At 35.9% G+C, this 15,865-nt stretch overlaps 1 pseudogene across 1 annotated transcript; it reads left to right on the top strand.

The window, feature by feature from the left end:
• The first annotated feature begins 3,835 nt into the window (after positions 1 to 3,835).
• LOC149172633 (serine carboxypeptidase 1-like) lies at positions 3,836 to 9,098 on the top strand (annotated as a pseudogene). Its single transcript, XR_016259632.1, has 14 exons — positions 3,836 to 4,210; positions 4,729 to 4,874; positions 5,116 to 5,192; positions 5,366 to 5,487; positions 5,573 to 5,675; positions 5,895 to 5,935; positions 6,067 to 6,165; positions 6,382 to 6,462; positions 6,559 to 6,789; positions 7,265 to 7,333; positions 8,165 to 8,286; positions 8,430 to 8,543; positions 8,759 to 8,804; positions 8,944 to 9,098. The product of XR_016259632.1 is annotated as a serine carboxypeptidase 1-like (transcript).
• Positions 9,099 to 15,865: the final 6,767 nt, after the last annotated feature.

Raw genomic sequence — 15,865 nt, 5'->3', positions numbered from 1 at the left:
ATACTCATGCGGCAAGTGCTTTGCCTTTAGCATACTTCTGACCAGGCAACACCGTTTTGCTGAGGTGTATACCTCGCGGTGAACTGCTTTTGTATGCCATTCTCTCTGCAAAAACGCAGAAAGTCTTTGGAGATGTACTCTCCTCCTCTATCTGTTCTGACCACTTTGATATAATGCCCACACTGCTTCTCAACAAGAGTTTTGAAGTGGCGGAATTTCTCGAACACTTCACTTTTCTGTTTCAACATATACACCCATGTCTTTTTGGTGTAATCATCAATGAAAGTTAAAGCATATTTATTTCCGGAAAATGATGGTATTTGCATCGGTCCACACACATCAGAGTGAACAATTTCCAAGGGTGTTTTTTCCCTTATATTCTTCCCTACTGGAAAGCTTTCTTTGTGTTGCTTGCCCAAAATGCAGCCTTCACAAAGGCTGTCTGGTTTCTCGATCAATGGCAATCCCTTTACCATTCCCTTTCTGTGCAACAGATTCAAGCCTCCGAAATTGAGATGTCCAAATCTCAAATGCCACAACCAATTCTCATCTTTCACTTGTTCCTGAAAGACTTCTTGTGTTACAGCTGCAATAGCTCTTCCTTCCTTCAAATCTGCCCTGAGTTTGAGAGGAAACATTCTATTACTAGTCATCTGCACTTGTGCAATGATCTTCTTACTTGGAGGTATGTCTCTGATTGTACACATATTATCTTGGAAGAACACATTGTAACCTTTGTCAATGAGTTGTCCAATGCTCAAAAGATTACATTTTAGACCAGGTACATAGTATACCTCTGGCACAATCATCTGTTCTCCATTTCTTGCTTGGATACTGACTCTACCCTTACCCTTGACAGATATCTTACTATCAGTTCCTGTTGTTACCTCAGATTTCACATTTTCATCCAGATTGGCAAACATTGCAATATTTCCAGTCATGTGATTACTACAACCTGAGTCTAAGAACCAAAAATCTTCTTTTTTTCTTGTGCTATGTTACATGTTAACAACACATTCTTTGGGTTCTTATCTTCTTCATTTGCAAAATTAGCATTCTGCCTACTATTCATGTCATTTTTCTTTTTTCTACATTCATTGGCATAGTGCCCATATTTCTTACAATAATGACATTGGACTTGGGATTTGTCACACCTTTGTCCATGAGCTTGCTGTTTGCTTGAACTTTCATGTTGGTTCTCATTGCAGCTCCTTCCGCTTGTGCTTGCACGATTATTTCTGCCTTTGTTTTGGCTTCTTCCACGACCTCCGTTATTTGCTCTGCCTCGACCTTTTCCTTGGCCGAAAGACATCTGAGTCTTGAATGCTTGCTCAAAAGAGGAATCTGTTCCTCTACTCAGTCTGTGTTCATGAGACATAAGAGAAGCACTCAGTTCATCTACTGTGAACTGTGAGAGATCCTTTGTTTCTTCTATTGCTACCACAATAGATTCAAACCTTGAGGGTAAACTTCTCAAGATCTTTTCTACAATCCTTCTTTCTTCAAGAATCTCACCATGAGATCTTATCTTGGTTATCAACCCAATAACCTGAGTGAAGAATGAATCTATTGTTTCAGATTCATTCATGCTGAGTGTTTCAAAGTCTCTCCTCAACATCTGCAACTTTGCAATCTTCACTTTCTCCATGCCTTGGTAGGCAGTTTTGAGAATATCCCATGCCTCCTTGGATTTTGTCGCTGCTGCAATTCGCGGAAAAACACTTTCATGTACTGATTGGAAGAGGAAAAAGAGGGCTTTGGCATCCTTCTTTCTATCACTCTTCAACTGGTCTCTTTCTGCCACTGTTAAAGCAGCCAGTGTTGTTGCATCTGCAGGTTCAGCATAGCTAGTTTCAACCAGCTCCCATATTCCTTGAGAAGCAAACAATGCTTTCATTGTTATGGACCAATAACTGTAATTTTTCCCATTAAACTGCGGCAGTTGGGGATTTGTCAAACCAGTTCCAGCATCTGCCATCTTAACCTGTATAAATAAAGAAGAGATGTACTGACTGTATAATAAAGAGCAAAAAAAACTTTCTCTGCTTCATAAGCTTCTTGCAGCTCCTACAGTGAAAAAAAAACTCTGTTTTTGACTCACTAAGTGCCTAGACTAGCTCTGATACCATGTTGGACATTTTTTCTGTTAAAATCCCAAAAACAAAAATAAACTTAACACAGAGAGAATGCTCTGATTTCAATACAGGATCTTTAATCATAAGAAAAGATTGTTACAGAATTGTCTTCCTCTACAGAGGGGTTACATCAGGAACGCTCTAGTTCCAGAATCTGTTTTAACTATCTTAGCACTGCTGTGCATTTACAGATAATTGCAAAGCTCTCAGATTCTTCAAAGATTTCTCACTCTGTCTAACTTGTCTACTGAACTGCTGTTCATTACACATTATATATGTTGAAAAACATATCTTATTCCAAACGATAAGATAGAAGAAAATATCCTACCTGCATTTACCAACCGCAGTAAATAGCTTTGATTACTCGGTTTCAAATATCCTATCTACATTCAATGCAGACTTATCACAATATCGCACCATCGCATAGCGAAATGCCAATTTTACGATGTGCCGAAGCGATATCCATATATGCGATGCATTTTAATCTATGCCTGAAAAACATTACAAAACATGGGAAAGTTGGCCGCTGGCGGAACTTAAATTTTATACAGCACAATGCCATATGCCTGTCGGGTCCGGCTATCGGATCGCAAACTTAACTGTGCGAAGGGCCTGTCACCTTTTGAAAGCGCCGATGTGATATTGGCGATGCGATATCGCAATGCTACCGCCGATACGCCGATGTTCCAATCCGCCGATATGCCGACTCGCCAATACGCTGATTCGCCCATCGACGATCACTCATCGGCGGGGTCTTGAGTGTCGCTGCCTGCTTCCTCCGATTGCGATCTGCCGACGCGATCTGGATCGTTGATCGGCCAGATCCAGCGGCTCTCGTGAATTGACTCTTTAAGCATGCGATTTTGTTTCATGAAGGTTCCGAAGTGTTTTTGCCTCCCGATAGTGCATTTCCATGAAGTAAGAAATCGTTGGTCATGCAGGGCAGTTGGAATTAATATTCCAACATTCTTCTAAATAGATTTAATCAAATCAAATACTATAGATGAATCTTATAAACGACTCATACGTTTGAAAATTATTTACAGTTTAAGTTTTAAATATGTTTCATCACATTAAATATTATGGATGGAAACTATAAATCATCCCATACCATAGACTTGAAAAGTATTTATCCTTGGCAAAAATTTGTCCTTTTACTTGGAACTTGAAATTTAGCTAAAACGATATGAACATGACTCCAAATCAATTTCAATATAATTCCTTATCCTCTAAAACCAACAAAAACAACTCATAAAACATATGGTGTGTACGTATTTATACCTTAAAATAATAACAAATTTTAAAATAAAATAAATATTAATATTAAAATAATATGAAATATTATCCTGCTTTAAATTATTATCTTTTCACATTTGAAAATATATATATATATAAAGTGGTTTTGGCTTTCTGAAATTATGTATGGTGCCCAAACTCCCATGTGATAAATATCCAACTGGCCCAATCATGTGTCCAACACGTAATTAGGACTCCCACCATTGGATTTGCACATTGGATGGATACAACAACGCCGTTAGGTAGAATGGATGGCACACCAGTGGCTGATATGAATGAAAGGTAGAGAAGGTTCGGTGATCTTGTGTTGGCTTAACCTTACTAGATTGTTCTTTTAAATCTGTTAGGTTTGAAGCATTTTGAAAGAGATAGAGATAGGATTTAACAGAATCACAAAATGTTTAAATGAGTCATGAAAAACCACTCAATTATTTTAAATAAGAATTTTAACTGAATTGTATTAAATAAGAATACTGCTGTGCTTGGTGAACTGTCCATATATATGAAAGCATTTCAAAGCCTATCAGAAATGCACAGGAGAAATATATATATATATTGAGAGTGTGTTTCCTTTTTAATTGAAGTGAGGTTTGGTCGATTTCCATAGCAATGTCTTCCCAGACGAAGTCGATGCAGTTTGTCGTTAATTTATTCCTTATCCATGTAATTATATCTCTTATCAGTTCAGTTCAACTGCATTGCAAGGGAGCACCTGCAAATGCAAGAGTAGAGTCCTTTCCAGGTTACGATGGCAATATTAGTTATGAGATATATGCTGGGTAAGTGTCATATCTGTTCACAGTAAAGCCTACCTAATCTTATATACAGTCCACGTATAAATATTGAAATTAACATCTCAACCTAGCAGATTCTAGGTTAAGATGAATCTGATAAATAAACAATCGGCTGTGTATTTATGTGAAGATTTAGAAGAGAACTAAAAAGTTGATGAATCCCCTTTTAAGAGCAGAATGCATGTTAATATGAAAAAAGAAAGAAAGAGAAAAAGATGAAGACACAGATCTCTATTTACATCCAAGAAGCAACAATTTACATTGATATGCCCACACTGTGAAGTTTGACATATGTTTAAACAGAGTTTAATGTCTATGGACATTTGATAAAATTTTGTAACAATTGAAGCTAAAAAAAAATGACTTTGTATGAAGTAAAAAAGTAGAAGCTGGAATTTTTATATGGAGTGGTTAAAGATGTGATCCTTCAAAGCTTATATTCTATTGGATGACCAATTGAGTAACTGCATGAAAGTCATTGTGTTTTCTTCATATTCATGCAGGTACATGACAGTCAGTGAGGTTACTGGAAGAGAGCTTTTCTACTATTTTGTGAAGTCAGAAAGAGATCCAGCAAATGATCCACTTCTTCTTTGGCTTACAGGAGGTCCTGGTTGCACCGCTTTCACTGGATTTGTCTATGAGATTGGTTAGCTATGACAACTCTTGCTCTTATTGTCTGTTTCAATGGTCAAAATCGCTTTACTGAATGAATTTTGATATTGTATAATTTAGTTTTGAAATTGTATTGCAAGGCTAGGCAAGGTGAGAGGCTATTTTGACGCCATCATTTCATAGGAGAAAAGAGAACATAATAGTAACGTTCAGAAAATAATTGAAAATGATAGCTATTTTTTTATGTTTATCACAATGCTTTTCTCCTATTGCAGGTCCAATGAGTTTTGATTTCAAGAACACTACCGGGAATTTGCCCAGGCTCATGCCTTATCCACACTCTTGGACTAAGGTCGGCGTTCGCAAGGCCTGTGAATTATGTGATTGATATGGCATCTCTGTTGTCAACTTTCTTGTTCTGTTTCTTTGATAACTTCGGAATTTTCCTTTGTTAACTTGGATGGGATTGAGTGTATAGAAACTTCTATTGTATTGGATTAACATTGAATAGTTTTTCACTTGTAGGTCTCCAACATTATTTTTCTCGATTCTCCAGTTGGGACTGGTTTTTCTTACTCCAATACATCTACAGATTACCTGACTGGAGATTTTAAGGCTGCTTCAGATGTAATACTTTCCTCATACAGGTTTTCAGTTCTACGCCACTACAAAATAATTTATAAGTGTATAAATTTTTGTGAATCTCAGTACAGTTTATAATCTTGGATGCAGTGGTTTGAAGCATTCCCCGAGTTTCTATCTAATCCATTTTATGTCGGAGGGGATTCTTATTCTGGTATAATTATTCCACTGGTGGTAAATGAAATAGCAAATGGTAAAGCACACATGACGAATGTTGTGTTATTCAATCGACTTCTTTGTTCCTTTGTTTTTGGAATAGGATGGAATTTATTTATCGCAGCTGGAGTACTATAAGTTGATTTGAGGTTTTAAACATAGGTTCTAGACTTTGCATATTTCTTAATACAATTTGTTTTAAGATTTGATCCTTTGATGTTTAACCGTTACAATGTCTCTTTCTTGTCTATGACAGAAAATGCAGCTGGTATTAAGTACCCAACCTTGAACCTTAAGGTCAAAACTCTTTGCTAATCTAATTGAAATTCATTCATAGCCTTCATTCAGGCATCTCCAAAATATGTTGATGACTAGAAACTACGTTACTTTTTCTCATGGTCTGACTTCTTGCATGGCTAGTTTTTCAGGGTTATCTGGTTGGAAATGGAAAGACAGATGAAGCATTTGACAACACACAGGTGCCTTTTGCACATGGAAAGGGACTTATTTCAGATGAATTATACCAGGTGTGTACCCTGCAACAGTAAAATAAGATACCATAGAATCATAGGCACAATTTTTGTATTCTTCATACAAGGATGGTAGTTCTAAGGATGCCATTTGACTACTAGTCTAATATGGTATTATTTTACGAGTTGTTTACTGTTATGTTTAGAGAATTTAAATCAGTTGGCATTTCAGCAGGTGTTGAATATAGAACTTCTTCATACTTGTTGCTGCAGGCAGTAAAGGAGAGTTGCAATGGTAGCTATTTGTATTCCACCAATGCTTCTTGTCAAACGAACATATTAGAAGTGTGGAAGGTAATGCTCGTAGTCCACTCGAGTCTCTTTTGCTAAATTCAGGACATTACATTATTCCTTGGAAAATTAGTCCTGATTTGGCATTTTGAAAAACAGGTTTTGAACGGAACCAACAGAGGCAATATTCTTGATCCGGTTTGTTACACACACAGCCTAGGTAGTCGAAGAATTCTAACCAAGAGGTACGAAAAATTAGAAATATTTGATCAGTTTCTTGGGTCAACCAGCAGAGACTCTAGTCATGGTTGTTTTACAAAATCCTCTGAGGACGGATGTCTGACAGTTCATCTACAACTTGGTTACCAGGATAGGCCATGCCCTACTGTGGTAAATTGCAATACACCCTCTGTATTTGAAGCCAGTTTTAACTTTTATTTGCTGTATAGCAAATTTGCATCGACTATTTTCTTTTAGGCTTTTGACAACTGACATGTGCAATAAAAGAGGAGGGTTTCCTTCGTAGGTGTTGTATATCTCAATATATAAGGCCTTCCAACTGAACAGCTAGGATTTGAAAAGGAAAATTATTAAATTCACATTTTTTTGGTTTGTTTTCTGGTGGAGGAGAATAGAGGTTTTGGATTTTGATTTTGTAAATTTAACTAGTGGTATTCGACTTATTTCCTTATTGTAACGTTGATATGCTTTTGTGTAAAGTTACACATTTCATCCCCCTTTTTCATAATTGCAGTTGTTATAATTGATCTTTTCTAATACATTCTACTTTTTTCATAATTGCAGTTGTTATAATTGATCTTTTCTAATACATTGTACTAATAGAATGGTTCATATTGCAAAACAGGACAAATATTTTCTTTCGGACATTTGGGCAAATAATCCCTATGTCAGAAAAGCAATTCATGCGCAATCGGTATCCACTTTAACCTCGTCCTTGCTAGTTACTTTTCTTCTCGTCTTTTCCTAGTGTTTAGAATGGTAGTAAAGTGATGCAGTTAAAATAACACCATTTATGCTGCTTTGGCATCTGAAGTTATTGCTTACTATAACTTTCATTGCTTCTCGTTTGGACCCACACGGCACTTCTCTTTATATATAGATACACTTTATTCCGATGTGCTTGCAAACATGATTTAACAACTAAAATATATTCATCTACACATGGATTAGTTTAGACCAATGTCGTAACAATTAATACTATAAAATTCTAATTTTTTTTAGTTGTATGTTGTAACTTTTTATTGTAAGTTGTAAGTTATTATATATCTTAGGGTGACGTTAGTGTGCTCTCTTAAGATGATTATATATTATTGTAAGTTATTATATATTTTAGGGTGACATTACTAGTGTGATTTGAAGGTGACCTTAGTGTGCTCTCTTAAGATGATTATATATTATTGTAAGTTATTATATATTTTAGGGTGACATTACTAGTGTGATTTGAAGATGATGATATAGTTTTTGTACATAATTATTATTCATGTAGTTTTCAATTCACAATTTATAGTAGTTATTAAGTTATTCAAATTCACATTTTCTAGGTTTAGTGAGCTTACAAATAGAAATTTTTATGCAAAACCATGATTTTGTTGATTATTAGAGAACAATTATCATCTTTCTTATTGTTATTGCATAGCCTTTTTTTATGGATAATTCTCTTTGATGGTAAAATGTATATTTATTACTTTGGGAACAAAATGAGAAAGTTTATGGTGGTGGTTAACTTATTTTATTTTTTCTACAGGAAGAGATAACTGGAGAGTGGGAAAGGTGCACCCACCGCTTTAAATATGATTATCAAGTTCATAGCATAATTGAATATCATCGCAATCTTACCATGAAGGGCTACCGCGCTTTAATCTACAGGTCCGTTCAAACAAATATAGTTTATCTGTTTTTACATTCATAGTTCCTTGTGACTATGAATAAGGATTTATGATGGTAGAAGTATTATGCATGATCGCTTGAGTGTTCACGATCAGATTTAACTGGTTTTGTTGTCAGGACAGTGGTGATCTAGATCTAGTTATACCATTCGTTGGAACTGAAGCATGGGTTAGATCATTGAACTACACAATACTTGATGATTGGAGATCTTGGTGGGTGGATCAACAAGTTGCAGGGTAAGACTCGGAGCTCGGAATCCTGCAACATCCTTCAAAAATCAATTTTATATTTGATATGTTTGAATAGGAAAGAACACTATACATCCTTCTTCAACAAAGAACCCTCCTCTACCCTATGCTTTAAATATCTCGCCTTCACTAATTTATCATTCAGTAAAGGGTACATTTTTATGAGGTAAGAAACATTGATGGTGGATCCATATTGTGTGCAGATACACAAGGTTATACGAACACAACCTAACATTTGCAACGATCAAGGTGAAAATTCTAAACCTAGCTATACCCTCTAATGAATTACTTTTGTCTCTCAATTATGCTTCATGTTATAAAAGAAAATGCAAGATGATTGATCCATCTAGGGTGTGCTATAGCTAATAATGAGTGGAACATTCCATAGGGAGGTGGACATACAGCTCCAGAATACAAGCCTCGGCAAGCATTTGTGATGTTCAAGAAATGGATCTTAGGAGAACGATTGTAAATTATGAATTACATCAGTTCTCTTCTGTATTTTTGTTTTCATTTTTTTTTATCTATTTACAAACTTTGCCTCAATAAAAAATTGCATGAATGTTGTCAAAAACTTGTCTACAACTCAATTGAGTGTGAAGTGTTAATAGGTGGTGCTTTAAAAGGACAATGTCATTTCTATGCCATTTTTAGCTATATGCTTTCGAAGTTATTAGTGTTTTAGATCCTTAAAAAAAACAAATTCATAAACACGTGCAAAGAATATAATCTTGAATATGCCATATACATCAGCATAGATTCATTTTCTTCTCTTCTTATTTATCATATGTTTATAATTATCAAAATCAATTCTTTCCAAATATTTTTAAGATTAAAATAGTTTTCATATTAAAAAAAATTAGTTGTTTAAATTGATCAAAGATGTAGAAATAAGATGAATTTACATATATTAAACAAAAGGAATTAAACATTTGTCTAATATAAAGTAACACATATCATTAAAATACTTTAATTATAAAAAAAAATTACAAGTTTGATTAGCATATATAACTTAATATGAATTTTAAGATATTTTGTTTATGTTTTATATTTAATACTTTTAAAATATTACATATCAACTTTAAAGTTGTAAAAATTATAAATGTGACTAAAATACAAATGGCTTTTTATATTCATATAAAAACGAAGAAAACACACATAAGTGTATAGGTTTCATAAGGATTAACTACTAGCATTCAAAATTGAACCTATCACAACCCTTCCTCAAGCTTCTAGCAATTCCGAAAGTGCTAAAGGAAATTTACCCTTCCAAAAAAAAATTAAAATATCTAAATCACTCACAAATCACTAAGGTTACATTAAATTTATATGTTTCAAAAGAAGTAGAATATTTATGGTTATGGATTCCACACCAACGCATTAATCACTCTGACATTTTCATAGAAAAGACCATTGTACTACCTCATATGAGTTATGTCACTCACTCCTGCCAATCAAAGTCATCTAAAACACGTTATCTAGGTAAATAGGTGATTCATGTGGGGAATGTTCCCTTTTGGAAGGTGATTCAAAAACTACATTGAATGTGCCAGCTCCTACTACAAGCATTAAAAATTATAAAAATGTGATATATAGAGTATGTAGAGAGATCATTCCAAAAGCCCTATATTTGAATAATAAATGATTGTTCTAACATCTGATTCCTATATTCATTTCTCCCTTTGAAATATCATGCAGTAAGGTGGGAAATTAATAATGAAATAAGGTTAGAGTGTCTTTTATCTTTGCAGCCATTAATTTCTTTTCTTACTTCACACAATCACAATTTTATTTAAAGCCAACACTTCATTGGGTTTTTCTTATTTTTAGCTTGGTTTTTCTTGTGTATAGAGAAGTTAATAGTTGGTGTTGGCATCTTCAAGTTTCAACATCAACTTCTAAGTGACAAAGTTTAGGTATTTTCTTTTAAAATATTTTTTGGTTCCACTTGCTACTTACAACTTTCTATTATGTTTACTTAATTATCAATTTTATTTAATGATATGATGGAATTCATTCATGAATTTGAGTAGCTTAAGAAAAGAGTTTTCTTTGTCCTTTCTATGGATGGTATCCATCCCACTTTATCAAATACCAAGGCACCACTTCTTGTCTTGTGTTTTTCAAGCATAATACTCGAGATAAACAAAAGCAATGAACTACAATTTTCTTATTATTAATATATAACATTCACATTTCATTTCATATTATAATAGCCATAAAATTGAAGTAACACTAAATGGAATATGTAAGAAACAACAAATAAAATATGGATAGGGTTATGTTCAATGCGAAGAGAGCGATATTTGTGAGAGGGAAATAGATTTTTGAAAGTTACATATCTAGAAATTCCTTGTAGATTCAAACTACTTATGTAATTTTCTAAAACAAAAGACTTGAATCTACTCTACTCATTAGTGAAAAGCAATTTAATTGATCGAGAAATCACAACATAAACATGAGACAAGATTCAACACACATACTAAGAGATATATTTATAGGAAAGCAGCTGCTCAAAATCCCTTACTATCTATGTTTCATTAATCAAATAATCTGGATGAATACAATATGCTCTGCTCAACCTTGAGCTCAACTGTTGGGAAGGGTTCCCCCAAGAGCATTTTTGGGGCTAAAAGCCCATGTTTTGGGAAAATTTTGTAATAAAATTGTAAAGTCTCCACATTTTGTGGTTGCGGAGCGCTAAGGTGTCAAGAGTAATGAAGGGTTGTCCGCCCTTATTTTGTAAAGTGTCAAGTCGGTTGTAAACACCTACCCATGGTCCACGAACCATGGCATTCCATAAAAGAGAGCTAAGTAAGTAAGCTCTATGCAGTTAGCGAAGGGTTAAGCATTGGAGTTTTGGTGGAGAAGTCTAATTGTTTCAAGTCTTAGCATAGGTAGAGGATCTGCAACTGAGTTCGCAAAGGCCTAGGGTGGAAGTCCACAGATGAGTACGCAGACCCCTGCAGCTGTGTGCACAGGGTGGATAAAGTGTATATGAAACTAAAAGATATCAATAAAGAGAAGTATTCTGCAATTACTATGTATTTAATCTCTCTTAATGCATCTGATTATATTGCGTTTTGGGTTTATTTTACAATGTTTATTTGATGTGCAAATGTATGTGATTACATCTGTTAATTGAATGCAAGTAAAAATATCAGTTTATGCAATGCTAACTGTGATTGATTGGTAAGATAAGTAAAAAACTTGAGAGAACTTGGGAACCTATACAATACATCGTCATAGCTACGCGAAAGTACTTGAACCACGGGTTCGGGCTGTGAAGGTCAATCATAAACCTTCATGAAGGTAGTGAAGGGTGGAATAAAGGATAGATTGATAGAGCCCTAGGGGCAGGGGATATAAACCGACATCACGACCATCTCAGGGTGTCGAAACTTGGTTCCAGCATCCCCCCTTACTGCTTCGGGTGAGACTTCAGTTCGTGCTCCGTGGGCTAATGCCGAAAGGGCCAGTAGTGTAGGGATTTGTTTGGCTGGTTATAACTGAACTTGGGTCAGGGCCCACAAAACCAACAAATGGTTCCATTACGAGGACCGGAATCTGCATGAGAGATGTGTGAAGTCATATCACTAGAATCCAACTAAGAAAGATATCGAAGACTGGTTGGATAAGAAGATCCACGAATTCGCGGTGCAAGAGAACAAAAATATGTGGCTAACGAAGGAACAGTGGTTAGACAGGTACCTATATACAAAAATCCATGAAATCTTTTTTTGTTCCTTTCCAGTTGAGTTATATGAGTGGATCATAAAGCTAGAGGATACCCAAGGAAGGTGGAGGCTTGACGGTCCTATTGTCTGGGCCCCGGAGCTAGTATGGAGATTGGAAGCCTCTGCGGATAAGATCGCCCACACTATCGATCGTTGGCTTGATCATATCATAGGAGGGTTTGTGAAAGAATTCGCGGTCAATAACTGAGTCAGTTATAGCGAGGCGGAGAGGCATTTTTTGAAAGGTCCGCGAGGTAAGTACTTGAAGTCTTTAAATACTTGGATTAAGATGTTATTGTGGGAAAAACAGGTTATGCAACTACCTTGATGTTTGGAGCTACATGAAGTGGAAAGACTCACAGGAATGAACGAAGAAAGGGGCCCGAATATAGCCCATTGATTTCACTTCCTTTGAGTGACGAAGAGGGAGTAGCGTAGGCTTCTCCGCGAAGTGCGGTTCAGTTGATAAAACAAGGGTTCCCACGACTAACACCCTCACCCACACCACCTCCACCTTCACCACCCTTGTGTGTCACTTTGTCAACACCACCACCACCTTTTCCCCAGTTCAACATGGCGAATTCAGTGAGACTACTATTATTTAAGGGCTTGGGAAATGAGGACCTGGACGAGTCCTAGTTTGTCATAAAAGCTGTATGGGAAGGTCCACTTACAATTAGATAAGATGCTCACAACAGGCATCATTGAGCCCGTAGATGAATCTGATTGGGTGAGTCCAATGGTGGTACATGAAAAGAAGCAGAAGGATGAAATAAGGATATGTGTAGATCTCAGGAAGTTGAATGACGCTTGCGTGCATGATCCTCTCCTGACTCCATTCACTGATGAGGTATTGGATAATATAAGTGGCCATGAAGCGTACTCCTTCACTAATGGGTTCTCTAGGTACCACCATATCAAATTCGCGCTTGAAGATAGAAGCAAGATGACCTTCACGACTAAATGGGGTTGTTTTCAGTACACCGTAATGCCTTTTGGATTAAAGAATGCGCCTACGGTTTTTTCACGCATAGTCATTACTGCATTCAAAGACTTCATTCATAATTTTCTAGAGGTGTACTTTGAAAACTGGACTGTGTTTGGGTTGGTAAAACGCCATGTGGCCAGTTTGTGCTTAATGTTAGATACTTGTCGAAGGTACCAAATTGCGCTCAATCTGAAGAAGTGTCTGTTTTGTGTCCCTTTTGGGACTTTGCTGGGTCATGTAGTATCTAGACAGGGACTGATGGTAGATCCCGCAAAGATGGCAGTGATACTTAACCTGGATGTTTCGATGAGTGTGAAATAGTTGCGTGCAACCTTGGGACATACTGGGTACTACATAAAGTTTATCAAGGGGTATGCCCAGATCAACGTGCCTATGGAGAAGCTGTTGAAAAAGGATGCCACGTTCTGTTGGAACGAGGACTGTCAAAAAATCTTGGATGTGTTGAAGGGAAAAATGGTCATCGCACTTATTTTAGTCTTCTCGTATTTGAAGTAGTTTCATGTACATGTAGAATTGTCATGTATGGCACTGGGAGTAATACTGACGCAGTCCGGCGAAGGAGAATTGGACGATCCTATAGCGTTCACAAGAAGGAGGTTATCCAAGGCTGAGAATAACTATTCCACCGCCAAGCATGAAGGATTAGCCATGGTATATGTGCTCCAAAATTTTAGACACTATTTGTTGGGTAGATTTTCTAAGATGTATACGGATCATTCTATGTTGAAATACCTGGTCAATAAGCATATGTTGGGGGGGCGAAGCTGTAGGTGGTTGTTATTGTTCTAGGAGTATGATTTTGAAGTTATTGTGATACCCAGATGACTGAACGTGGGACTATATCATATATCGTGCATCGAAATGGGGGAAGAGCCCACTGATTTGGAGGGATTGTCTGATGCATAACTCTTTGAAGTGCACGTCGCGGATGATCACTTTGAAGACATCATACACTTCCTAATGATAGGAACTGCCCCAAAAGGCTACACTGTCTAGTAGAAGGAGTTAGTGGTGTGTGTGGTAGACTTCTATGTCATTGCTGGACATCTGTACAAAATGGGGTCTAATGAAGTATCCTTGCGGATGCACATGGGGGTGCTGTGAGAGGGTATTACGCAGGAAGGGCAACCACACAGAAGATCCTATGCAGAGGGTTGTGGTGGCCAACCAAGGATAATTTTAGGGGCGAATGTTCGCCCTTTGGCGAAATTAAGGGGTTTTAAATTTTTAGTGGGCAAATATTTTGTATCATAGTACATTTTTACAAATCACCTCAAATAGCCCACCTTATTTTAAGGGAGAGGGTAAAAAAGGTAAATTTAGCCCTTGAAATTAGCATTTACAACCTTCTATTCGCCCATTTTCAAGAATAGGTTTTATTTAAGTGAATCCATTCACCCATTTTCAAGAATAGGTTTTATTTAAGTGAATCCCATGGGCCAAATACCATATTTATAAAAGAGGTATGGTAAATTAATAAAAATATAAATAAATGAGAGGTATGGTAACTAAATAAAACATTTTTTATATTTACTCCATAAGTCACCTTATATACATGTAAGGGTGTAAACAAATAAAACTATAAGTAAAGTGGAGGTATGGTAAATAAATAAAATGTCTTTTTATACTTAAAAGTATGGTAAATAAATAAAAATATAAATAAACTAAACGTATCATAAATAAATAAAACCTTTTTTTATATTTAGTCCATAACCCTCGTTCTATTTATGAAGGCTCAAGAAAGAGGTTTTATTTAAGTGAATCCTATGGGCCAAATACCATATTTGTAAAAGAGGTATGGTAAATTAATAAAAATATAAATAAACCAGAGGTATGGTAAACAAATAAAACATTTTTTTATATTTACTCCATAAGTCACCTTATATTTACGAACATTCAAAAAATGGGTTATATTTAGGTGAAACCTATGGCCAAAATACTATGGGACAAATACCATGGACTAGATTGTTATTAATACCATGCAAAAAACCATTATTAACCCTAATATTAGAATTAATAAAAATAAAAATGGCACATGGTATTGACCCATGGTATTCACCAAAATGGCACATGGTATTGACCCATGGTATTCACGTGGAATGTAGCCTATTTAAATGGGGGAATTAAACCAGCATGTAGCCTATGCTAAGATTCACTAGGACTTTACAAAGTTTTGTTATTTAGTGAAAGACTCGCCAAGATCTTACAAGATTTTATAATTGAGTAAAATATTCGCCATGCCTGGTGATAGATTCGCCAAAAAATTACATATACATATTATATTATTGATAAAATCGCCTTCCATTTTTCCTATATACCATGGAGATTCGCCCATTTATTATATTTATAAATTTAGGGGGGGTTCTTAAAATTTTCCCTGTGGCCAACCCTCCATTAGGATTCAAAAGCTCACTGCAAGGTGTGCGACATGTGTCAAAGGACTGGCAGGCCATCGCGGAGAGATGAGATGCCTTTGAACCCTTAGATGACGTTACAACATTTCGAGAAATGGGCAATAGATTTTGTGGGACCCATTCAGCCCCAAGGAAAGAAGACAAGGGTGT

The sequence above is a fragment of the Pinus tabuliformis genome, chromosome 4_2, assembly GCF_031772625.1.
Source record: "Pinus tabuliformis cultivar Carrire ecotype Pingquan chromosome 4_2, CPIR1, whole genome shotgun sequence".
Taxonomy (NCBI): Eukaryota; Viridiplantae; Streptophyta; class Pinopsida; order Pinales; family Pinaceae; genus Pinus; species Pinus tabuliformis.
This window is presented reverse-complemented; position numbering and strand designations above follow the sequence as displayed.